Consider the following 12,930-nt stretch of genomic DNA (forward strand, 5'->3'; position numbering starts at 1 on the left):
CCAATATCCAGAAACCATACTTTTTAACTCTTAGCTAGATTCTTTCCGCCCATAAAGTGCAATGCAAAAATAAAATGATATAAAAATTTATTATGTAACATGAGAATCAAAGGTCAAAAAAACCCCCACCCCACACCATGATTTTGTGCCCCCAAAGTTAAACTAAAAAATAAAATACCACTCACAGCACAGTGTAGAAAGAATTTATTTGCTTCATTAAAAAAATCTCAATAGTGCATTTAACTATAAATGCAATCTTCTCATTCAAGGAGTTGCAAAGTTTAAATAGAAACTTTTAATTGCTTCAGGTTTATATTTTTAAAACTCAAATTTTCCGAGGGAACACATCAAAAAGCCAGATTTAAAATGTAATAAGGCATAAACTTTATAATTAATGGGTCTACAATTCTCCCAATGCCAGCTCTGGACGAGGGCAGTTCTCCCTACTCTGACCTATAGCTAAAGCATGAAGTAAATAGGTGCAAACTAAATCCTGCATCAACTGCTAAAAGAAGCGCTGAAATTAGGTTGGAAAAGTTTGTGTCATGATCTTGCACAATTTCACTCCTACTAGAGTAAAAAGCGAACCCCAAGGCTTGGCTCTTACACACGCTTTAAAAAGGTCCCCGTCCACCCCCCTCCCTGCAATTCCTTCCCACCTCCACGAAAACGTACAACTAACGGTGTCCGAGGTGGCCGAGTCGGCCTGGCCTCCGGGGGGCTGTTCCTGAGCCCCGGAAAACAAAGGGGATTCCCAGCCATTGTCCTCCGCCGCGCTGAGCATCACCAGCACTAGCAAGGCAGTAGCTTGCGCAGTTATCTCCACAGCGGGCAATGTCACAACCCGACCAACAGCACAAACTACTACCTCAGCCAGGGCCATGGTGTCGGGGAAGCACCAGACCACGCTGAGGGCGAGCGAAGCGGCTCCAGCGCTGCTCGGTCCTTCCTCCGCTGCCGACGTCGGCTGGCACCCCGGTCCTTCCCCGCCACCCGCCGAAGACTCCGCCCTGCGCCCAGTCACGGGAGCGCCCTGAGAGCTCCGGGGATCACAAGCGGCGCCGGGAACGGACTTCTCTATGTAACCGACCTCTGTCGAAACAGAGAAAGTGTACCCGGGTCGTGGCGGAGGCAGTCGCTCCCTCCGCTGCCGAAGGGAGCTCGTTCCCCGGCCACTCAAAAGCAGGAAATGGGCGGCCAAAGCGCAGCTAGATGCCACCTGGGTCCGACGGTCTCCGTGAGGCGGTGAGCAGCAGCGTTCCCGCGCTCCGTCCTCCCGGAGCTTCGGATTGTCCCCGCCGCGCTCCCGCCACGTCTCCGGGCAGCGCCGCCCGCGTCCCTCCACGCCCCAAGCCCACAGTGGGGGCTGGGCGGCGGCCGGGGCCCCACCGGTGCCACGCTCCCCACATCCGCCGCCAGGCCGGCTCTCCGCACGGGTGAACGCCCAGGGCGCTTCCCGCAGAGGTGGACACCGACTCCGGCGCCGCGACTAGAAACCAAGGCACAGCGTGAAGTCCCCAGCCACACGTTCCCTACGACCCTTAAGGGGTTATCCCGTACACCTGTGCAGGAGGCGAGAAAAAAAAACAAAAACGCCGAAAAACTGAAACCGAGCCAGATGGCGGATGATGGTGTAGGCGGCGGCGCAGCACGCGCGGACACTAGACCGCCTCGCGCTCCGCCGCTCCAGTGCGCTGGGACGAACCATAGAGATCCCTTAAGGAGGCGCGCGCGCTACTCCCCAACACGTGACCACCCCAACACTGCCCCCCTCCCCTCCTGCGCCGCCATCTTACATCCGGGACAGAAGCAGCGTCCCCTTCCCTGCCTTGGCAAGCTTCGACGTGTCACTAGAAATCAGCCCCGAAAGGGGGAACCCCAATTCCACGTCACCAAAGTGCTGAGGCGGCGGGCCATGCACCCCAGTCCCCTTAACTGGGCAAAGGGAGATCCCTAACTTCTCCCAGTCTTTGCCCGCAAAGAAAATGGCGGCACTTACCGCCGTCTAAGTGGACACGTTGTACTCTGACGGGGTTTAAAGTTTCCGGCACCTCCTTTCCGATCCGGCTGGGACACAACCCTCTGCGCTCCACCCCGCGGCGTGGCCACAGTGCTACATTCCGCAGAAAACCGGCGGGAAAGCTGCTGCACAGCTCGCTTTAATGCGCAGGCTCCAGGGACTTGTGAATTGCCTTTTTTCTTAAAGGCCAAGATTGGGAGAAGGCCGACTTCCATGAGCTAGATTTGCTGTAGTCCCAGACAAATTACTATTGCCTCCTAAATAGGGATTTTTGGCGTAAATCATCTAAAAGAAAAAGCAAGCAGGGGTTGTCATATAAAAACAGAACGTCCGATTAAGTTCAAGTTTCAGATAAGCGAATACTTCAGTATATGTGTGTCCCCTATATTTTAAAAATATATATCTTAGCTTCAGATCTAACTGGGCGTCCTGTATTTTTATCTGCTAAATCTGGCAATCCCAGTCGTCATGCTCCAGAAAACCTAGACTACCCTTAACAGGACAGAGGAATTGGAGAGTTCAGATTGGGATTCATTGTGCGCAGAGACTTTGATCTCATGGATGTTGGAGGGCTAAGATCCAGATCACAAAATCTGGCAACAACGCATAAAGGGGCATCCATGTGAAACTCCTCTTTGGAAAAATAAGATTTTTTCCCCCTTCAACCAGCACAACATAATGCTTAATAACAGATCATCTCCGCCAAGAGACTTGACAATTAAAGATTACCTAATACTGTGTTTGCTTTGCCTCTCTATTCTATATGGTATTAGTGATGGAACGGTTTCTTGAAGAACAAGTTTTCAAATTGAAAGCATCCTGCCTAACATGTTTTAAAAAAATGTAATATGCAAATTAAGAAAAAATACGTGCCCACTGACACATCTCAATGTTATGCTTATTGATATTTTAAAGCAACTGCTGAAGGTAGTTTGCTTGGGACGTCCATTATGAACTATTTCCAGTTAACAATATTTATGTATTTATTTTTGTGTGTATATAGGAAACACCTGCAATTAAATGCTTAATTAAATGCATAAACAAGACTGTGCGTCACAACGATGCTTACCACTAAGTCTATAGAAACTTCACCAGTAGTTTCATTATGATTCACACCACCTAGTCCTGATAAGCAATGACTGGACCACCAAAATATCACCTCTCACTGTTTCTCTCACTGCACCGTGGACCACATTATCCTGCACCATAGCAAATGTCATTTAGCATAATGGTACAGATTTTCAAATGGCCCTTAAACAGTTGCTTGGTTGACACTATACAGATATATTACAGCAATGAAGTTTCCAACTAAATGTAGTCATTACCCTACTTTAATTGTATAAGATTCATTTCCACAATTAACCTGTTTTTGACAGTGCTAACACCAATGCACTCATCATCCAGACACAATGAGCTACTAGCAACTCTTTTTCTCCACCCCTAATATCCAGAATCTAAGCATCCTTTCCAAATGTGACTACCTGCAGCTAATCAATCCTTCATCATGGCCTCACAGAAGGAAAATTGCAACAGCCTCTATCTTAGCTTTCCCTACTTATAGTCCCTCCACTCTATCTTGCTCATAACTGCAAGTTTATCTTCCTTAGTTTTATTTATTTCTAAAAATAATCCCTCAAAATTCCTGCCATCTCAAATCTAAACTATTTTGCTTGGATTTCTAGGAATTTTATGAATGGACCTCAATTCTTCACCAGCATCCTTGCTTCACACAACATGAGGACATGTACTATCAGTTTTCTCATAGCTCAGATATGCCTTGCTCACATTATTTGTCTTTACCTGAGATATCCTGCAATATCCTTTGGAACCATCCAAAATCGCCCTTGCCATCAGGACCCATTTTAAGTTATATCTCCACCCCTGAACCTTTTCATTTCTTGATTGATTTTCCTTCTTAATACTAACAATAACCTGAACCACAGAGGACTAGGCAGAGGTTCACTATTTTATGACTCCTTATTAACCTGTACAGTACTTGTTTTCCACAGTACTTTGAATGCTTGTTTAAGGTCTTACATTCCCTGTAAAACTGTAAACTCTATGAGAGCAGAGAGTAAATCAATGAGTAACACATGATAGGAATTAAAGTATTAATGACAGGAGTACTGAATTATATACAATCTTGTATTTAGTATTATTTTATGTATGTGGTTTCCTCAACTAGCTATAAGCGCCTGAGCGAACCTAAGGACTTCCATTGCATAGAGCAAGGACACAGTTATGAGCATATAGTAGATTTTTAACATGCAGTGCTTGTCCCAGTAAAAGGCAAGAAATTGGTCCATTTATGAGAAAGTATAGGTGTTCTGCCCATCTTTAAGTGATATGTACCAAAAGTGTATTTTACTTATGTGACACCCACCTAGCAATTACCATGTGCTAGGGACAGTGCTTCATAACACTCCTTTTAAAATCCTAATAAAGAACTCTGAGTTAAACACTACTATTAACTCCATTTTACATGAATAAACAAAACAGGTTAACTAACTTGCTCTGGGTCACACATCTAGGAAATGCCAGAGCTAGGATTTGAACTTAGGAAGTCTGTCCCCAGACTACAGTCTTAGCCACAATGCTTGTAATATAACAAACAAATCAGTAAGCTATTTAAACCTGTCCTGGACCAATAATAAAAACTCAGTGCAGCTCCGGAGATCACAGTCATTAGATAATTTTTTCTCTTCACAGTATTTGCAGTTCTTTGTTATGTTCAAGTGTGTTTGTTACAACACCCATTCATAGAAATAGTAGATGTATAAAAAAATTTTAGCTTTATTCTAGTAAGACTTAGATTTTAATGGAGTGAGACTAGCATGTAGTGGAGAGAACTGCTTCTGAGGCAAGACATGCTACTCTACACAGACTTTAGCTGTGTGACTCCAGGCAAGTTATCTCAGCCTCGAAACCCTGACTTCCCTCTCACCCTGACTTCCCTCTCTGTAAACTAAGTATAGTAATACCTACTTTGCAGGATTTCTGTGAGGATTATCATTCCTTATAGGACTAATATAGGTAAAGCCCTGGCTCATACATTTCCACCTGACTGCTGGAAATATTTTGTAGAAATTTTTCAGCATCATACATTTATTACACAATTCAGATTCTCAGAAAAAGAAAATTTAAAACAAATGATTTTTTTTTGCAAGGTGGAGGGATGGTCTAGCATTGCTAAACAGGCAATAGTAAAATTAGCTTCTCTAAATTAAAAATAAATAGGAATGCTTGTAAAGCAAAAGAAATAATTATAAGAGTCTAATCCACTAGAGGATTATGTTTTTGACCTGACCTAGAATTTTTTTTAAGTTCAACGTTTTTTGGCCTGGAATGTTAATATAAAACTCTATATCTGCTTTCTTTCCTAACTAATGATAGAGATATTTCATAATGTCCTTCTGTGTATTCTTTTATTTTTTCATTTTATATACTAATAATTTCAACAAAGCTCTCAAAAACACACCTTTCTTATTCTATTTTATAAAACTTCTCTCCAAATTAACAGCATATGTAACCCATCTTAAACATATTTAAATCATTACTTACTAAGTCTTGTTAAGCAGACTCAGTGATGTGGGGTATTACTAATGTGTTGAACTTAGTGAGGATGAGAAAGCAAACACAAAGTATATTAAAGAAAAAGTGAATCATTTATCATATCTGAAAGTAAATTCTCAAAGTGGTTACAATATTGAGTTATACTGAGAAAACTAGCACTGCTAGACCATAATTAAAAATCTAGAGTCATGCTGAGTGGTAACTGTAAAGCAAATTAAGGATCTATACAATCACAGCTATAACTATGAAGTTTTTGTGGAAAAACTATCCTTGGCCAGAAAGAAAATCTGTGTTTGAGGCCAAGAGACTTTCATCATTATAATACATAATGGATACATCTCAACCACATAAAAATTGCAGGGAAAGTGTAACAACAGCAGTATTACTTTCAAGAACTGCGTTAGGAGCTAAAAAAGAAACTCACAAAATTAGATAAATATATCCAGTCTGACATAAACACCATATGGGTAACTGCATTAACAGACAGGAGTTGTATGTTTTATGTTAAAATTATGACACAGAAGTAGTAAAGGGTGGAAAGCAAGTGCAATTTGCACAGTTGGGTCTGAAGTCTAATATTTTATTTTATTTTTCTAGATAAAAAGAATAAGTTTGTAATATTATAGCTTTGGAATTTTTCTCATATGTTGTAAACTTCATAGAAAGCAGAGTTGTTATATTGTAATAGTTTCCCAAGTAATGGCATGATTTTTATCTTTCCTGCTTGTACTATTTATTGAATGTTAGTTTAAAATAAAACAATGTAACTAAATTTACAGCAACTGAAAATGGTATCAAAATTCAAGGGTACAGTAATTTTCTTTTTCTTATCTGAGAGGCTAGAATCAATCAATCCCACAGTGTAATTAGAAATGTTTCAACTGACCATATCTCTATCACTGTAAGCACCAAGTGCATGGACACCAAAGGTATCCTAGAAAAACCTGGAGTGGAGTACTATAACATTCTAGGTCTTCTGTCAGAAGAATACTGCTCTGTAACAGAAAAACTGAGACAGCTGAAAGACATGGGCAATATGCTGCATCAAATCCTCCTATTTACAAAACACAAGTCTAAAATAGCTCATAGCATCTGTCTCCAAAAACAAACAAAAGACAAAAAAAATAACCCGAATGTAAACTGATTTTAAAGGCTCCCCTTTTGAGAAAATTGCTATGATCTATCCACATAACAGACAAGACATGATTATTCCAAGTTTATCTGCTGAATTAATCATATTCAGAGCAATCCCATTCTGTGTGTGTCCTTGGTGCTGAATCCTATGGCTTCGAAAGATAGTAGGAGCTCTAGTCACAAATTTAAGTTGTTCAATTATTTTATGATGTCAGGGAGACCTCACCTTTGGAAAAAAAAAAAAGCAACAGTGGCTAAAGCAGAAGGTATTACCAGAGTCTCATTCAATAGACAGTGGCAGTGGTTCTACCGCTAACACATGGTATCTCTTGAATAAAGTATAGGTGAAATTAGAGGAAGAGCTTGAAGAAAAGAGGCAAAGAATGTGGGAGATGAATGAAAGGAGAAAATGAGAAAAATAGGTAAATGTATAAAAAAGAAGGTAAGATAAACATAAAAATTTTTTTGAAGAAGGGAAAGATCTCATCAGTATGGGATAAAAAGGGAGAAAAATATATAGTCAAAGGTCTTAATTAGGATATAGTATTACAGGGATCAAAAACAACTTGACCCACTACGCTCCTAGAACAGGACTCTTCTTCTCTGGTTGTCCACACGCCTCCTGCACCTACCATGGCCACCATTCAGCTACCGGTAGGAAGATGGCGCTTAGTGGAGAGCAAAGACTTCGATGAGTACATGAAGGAACTAGGTGTGGGAATGGCTCTGTGGAAAATGGGTGCCTTGGCCAAACCACACTATCATTACTTTTGACGGCAAAATCCTCACTGTAAAAAATGAGAGCACATTGAAAATGTCAGTTCTCATGTAACCTGGGAGAGAAATTTGAAGAAACCACAGCTGATGGCAGAAAAACTCAGACCATCTGCAATTTTGTAAATGGTGCACTGGTTCAACATCAGGAGTGGGATGGGAGGGAAAGCCAGAGGCACACTGGGAGGAACTGAAGTGTCTGGCAACAAAGAGAGAGCTGGGGGACAGCTTTCTCACATACAGAAAGGCAGGCAGAGACCATTGTCCCTTTTCCAAACCCTCCCCCAACAGAGCCACAGAGCTGACAGTGGGTGCTATATCTGAGACTCCATCAACCTGGCTAATACTGTTTGCCCACCCTGGAGACCCCCTGAGACTCTGTCCCATCTAATTTACCAGCCCACTCAAGCTGTTAACAGTTATCTTTCCATATGGATGGCTGGTCTCGGCTCATGCTTCACAACTTTCTAATCCTCTCAAAGAAGCAACAGCTGGCCTCAGTGAGTCCCCAGCCCCTGTACCTCTTGCTAAATGGTCCCAGGCCAGGAACTAGGAGCCACTAGATGAGTTTTACAGTTTGACTTCACCTGGGAAACTCCAAGCCCAGAACAAGTAGCAGCCATCTCAGATTGCTTTATAGCCCAGGCAGGATGACCCCGGACAAAACACAGGTGGGGGCTGACCTTGCCCTGCACCACTCGGGAAACCTCAGAGCCTGTGAATCCAGTGGAGAGCTACAGACCACATCAGAGCACCACCACCCTGCTCCTGCACAACTGATTCTCCACAGAATTCGAAGGTTGATGGTCAGAGGTCACAGCCAGTCCTTGCAGCTGACTGGCCTGGGTAAACCCCTCCCAATGATCTGCCAAAAGCAAGCAAGACTCAACTATAAGAGGAGGGTGTACTCAGCCCACACGAAGGATGCACCCTGAATACCCAGCTTGGATGATAGGGGAAGCTGTGCCACTGGACCCTACAGGACACCTACTACATTAGGCCACGCTACCAAGACAGAGATTCATAGCAGCTCTACGTAACTGGTAGAAACAAACACAGGGAGGCTGCCAAAATGAGGAGTCAAAGAAAAAAAAACAGATCAAAACTCCAGAGAAAGAACTAAACAAAATGGAGATAAGCAATCTATCAGATGCATAATTTAAAACAGTTATAAGGATGCTCAAGGAAATTAGTGAGGACCTCAACAGCATAAAACAGATCCAGTCAGAAATGAAGGATTCACTAACTGAAATAAAGAACTTACAGGGAAACAACAGTAGAGTGGATGAAGCTGAGAATCAAATCAATGATTTGGAACATAAGGAAGTAAAAAACAACCAATCAGAACAAGAAGAAGAAAAAAGAATCCAAAAAAACGAGGACAGTGTAAGCAGCCTCTGGGACAACTTCAAGCGTTCCAACATCCACATCATAGGGGTGCCAGAAGGAGAAGAGAAAGAGCAAAAAACTGGAAATCTACATGAAAAAATAATGAAAGAAAACTTCCCTAATTTCGTGAAGGAAATAGACATGTAAGTCTAGGAAGTACAGAGTCTCCCAAACAAGACAGATTTAAGAGGCCCACTCTGAGACACATCATAATTAAAATGCCAAAAGTTAAAGAATTTTAAAAACAGGGTGAGAAATGTGGAGAGTTACCTACAAAGGAGTTCCCATAAGACTTTCAGCTAATTTCTCAAAAGAAACTTTGCAGGCAAGAAGAGATTGGAAAGAAGTATTCGAAGTGATGAAAAGCAAGGACCTACAACCAAGATTACTCTATCCAGCAAAACTATCATTTAGAATGGAAGGGCAGATAAAGTGCTTCCCAGACAAGGTAAAGCTAAAGGAGTTCATCACACCATTATTATACAAAATGCCAAAGGGACTCATTTAAGAAAAAGATCAAAACTATGAACATTAAAATGGCAATAAATACATAACTATCAACAATTGAATCTAAGAAATAAACAAAGCGAACAAGCAGAAGAGAAACAGAATCACAAATATGGAGAACATTGGGATGGTGCCCAGTGGGGAGGGGCAGTCTGGGGCAATGAGGGAAATGGTGAAGAGATTAAAAATACAGATTGACAGTTACAGAATAGCCAGGGGAGTATGCTAAGAGTAAGTATAGAAAATGGAGTTGTCAAACGACTTACATGCATGAACCAGGGACAGGAACCAAGGAAGGGGTATCACTGGAGGGAGTGGGGGCTGCTGGGTGGAGGGGGGCAAAGGGGAAAATTGGGACAAGCAGAATAGCATACTCAATAAAAATAAAAAAATAAAATAAAATACTTGAGAAAAAACAACTTGAACACTTACCTTAAGTATGTCATGAAATCAACTCTAAAATCAAACTGTCTTTTTTTCTCCAAGAATTTTGTGAGAACTCACTGATTATCATGTTTTAAAGATTAGAAAACAAAGCCTCTGAAAAGTTAACATGCCTGAAGTTAAATAAGACGCAGAGCCTCTGCTCCTCACTGTCTCACAATCACTTAAGATTAATAAGAATAATTATATTCACAAAAGGACAGACTTCATGCTCCTTTAAAAAAAGCCAATATTGCCAGTGCATTCAAAATGACTAAATATATAATGAATTGATATTTCACTCCCCTGGAATACTTTTTATATAAATTAAGATACAAAAACATTATAAGCTTTTTTTCCCAATCTATACTTTTCATTCAAATTTAGCACCAGTGTACTTGCCAGAGATACAGAAATTTTAATTCAAGTGCTTCTGAAGTATTAACCATTTTCCCATAATATATAAATTGGTAATACACCATGTGCTATGAACTCCCCTTCATTCATTCTATGAATGGTAACTTTTTTAAAAAAGCAAAAGTCACTATAATAATGTAGATAAATGCAACTCAGAAACACTAAGTATACACAAAAGGTGGCACTTTACACAAGATCAGCATATCTGCTAAAATGTCAAACCTATTTAAACAGAAATCTAAAGAACATACAAGGTAATGCTTTCAGGAGACCATTTTTGTCCACGTCTGCAGTAGTTTTCTATTAAAAAAAACAACACAGAAATTCACAATATTCTTGGTCTGGACATTGATTCATTCCAGGGGCTTCTAAATCTCCACTATTAATTTCTTTAGCAATCACAGGTAGGTAGGTCCCTGAAAGTATTCTGCCTTCGCCAGACTTCACCTACAACAGTCCATTTTTGAGAATCTGGTTGCCCATTTAAATTATTCTACATTTAATAAGAATATATTAGTCATTATATAATAACTATACTGTCTTTCATTAACACGAGTGTAATTAATACTTTTGAGTTGTTTGTTTTCTAACATTATTCAATAATTTACACTGTTTCATTCTTAGTTTCTCAACTAACACTAGCCAAATGTTTACCTGGGACCAGTGGTACCAAATTGTGACCATGAACAAAATACTCTAAATTTATAAGGAAGGACAAATAACTGTTTTGTTACCAGCTTTTTACAGAATTATGTATATGCTATTCCTTCTTTTGAACATTTTATTTATTTATTTTTAGAGAGAGGGGAAAGGAGGGAAAGAGGGAGAGTAACATGATTATTTCTCACACGCCTCCAACCAGGCACATGGCCCACAAGCCAGTCATCTGCCCTGACCAGGTATCGAACCAGTGACCCTTAGCTTTGCCAGATGACGCCCAACCCACTGAGCCAAGCTGGTCAGGGCAAGTACACATATGCTATTCTTCAGAATAAAATATATATGCTTAATTGTTCACCTTTCCCTTCTGTGTAACATATAATTTAAGAAATATAGGAAGAGTTGAATCAATAATCATATAGGGGAAAAACAGGTAAGAAACAATACAGCTGTTAATACAATAAAGTAAAAAATGAAAGCAAGGTAACATTGGTTCTCTCTAAAGCAGACTTTTATGCATTTTCTTTTGCTTTTGGCACCTAAACAGGTTCCTAATAAGTAAATGTTACAAATGTAATACAGTTAAACTAACAAAATGTTAACACTGATTACAAAGAAGTACTAAATAAGACACTACAAAATGACCTATTCTTTTCTTTTTTGGCAGTGGTAGCATTAAAAAAAAAAAAAAACCCTTAAAAGTAAGCTGTTCTTCCCTGGCTGGGTAGCTCACTTGGTGAAAGCATCATCCTGATATGCCAAGGTTGCAGGTTTGATCCCCATGAGGGAACATAAAACAATCAACCAATGAATGCATAAATAAGTGGAACAACAAATTTCTCTCCTCTCCCTTTCCCTCTCTAAATTTAAAACATGTTTTTAAAACAAAGAATAAAAACTAAGCTATTCCAAGTCAAAATTTTTAGTTTGTTTCCTTTGTAATTCAAGAAATAGTCAGAAAAGGAGTTTAATTGTTAGCAGATGTCTGTTGTCTAGCAATCTATATACCAGAAGGGACCCCCAAAACCTATATTTTATAAAAAAATATGCATTTAGTCTTACATGCTTAAACTTCAGTCACCTTCAAAGTACTCTCCATTTGATGCGATATACCTACCAAGATTTTTCCACTGCTCAAAAGTTTTTGAATTCGTTGACTTTGATGCCTTCAGTGCTTCTGCCATTTTTTTTTTTTGTTTCACCTCTTCCACAATGGCAAAACATTTCCCTTTAAGGGGAAACAATAGAAAAGTCACCAGGGTGAGACTGGGTGAGTAGGGAGGGTGGGGCATGGGGGTCATGACATTTTTGGTCAAAAACTGCCCAACACTCAGCACATTGTGGACAGGTGTGCTCATAATAACCCACCATGAATGAGCAAACATGTTGTGTCTTCAAAAAAAAATTCACTGAAGCCGAACACAGCCTCTCATAACAGTGGCAGCTGGTACACTGATACAGAGGGGTTTCTAGAACACTCACCTAGGGGGGGAAGCCTGTACTACAAGGGGCCCAGCTCCAGATTATTCTGTTGTTGTTTTTTTTGTGGGGTGGCCCTCCTTCATATAAGATAGGCACTGTCAGTGACAAAAGGTATTATGTGGAGGTTTAAAAGTTATGCCTAATGGACATTACTACTACTGTTTCGTGAACTAATCAGAGTCTCAATCGTCCTGCAAAATGATCCTAGCTTGGGCAGCTTTGTTTATGAATCTCCTACTATGTGGTAATCTCTCAGAGCCCAGTTCTTCTAGTCACTAAAGAACTCAATTCATATCAACAAGACAAGGGCAACGTGTTAACCTCCCAGGTATCAGGATATTTTAGAAGACATAGCCTAGAGGACTGCTTGACTCAAGGGAATAAATTACCAGTTGTGAGAGAGATTCTAGGAGGAAAAACTTGTCAAATTATACCAAGTGTGTGGTCCACTTTGCTTGTCATTAAGACTGCCACTGATTACTGTATTATATGGTATTTATACATTCATCAAATTTATATATTGAGCTATAGGGTATGGTCCTGGTATTAAA

This window comes from Phyllostomus hastatus, unplaced genomic scaffold (assembly GCF_019186645.2).
Source record: "Phyllostomus hastatus isolate PE091 unplaced genomic scaffold, TTU_PhHast_1.1 phas_scaffold_93, whole genome shotgun sequence".
Lineage (NCBI taxonomy): Eukaryota > Metazoa > Chordata > Mammalia > Chiroptera > Phyllostomidae > Phyllostomus > Phyllostomus hastatus.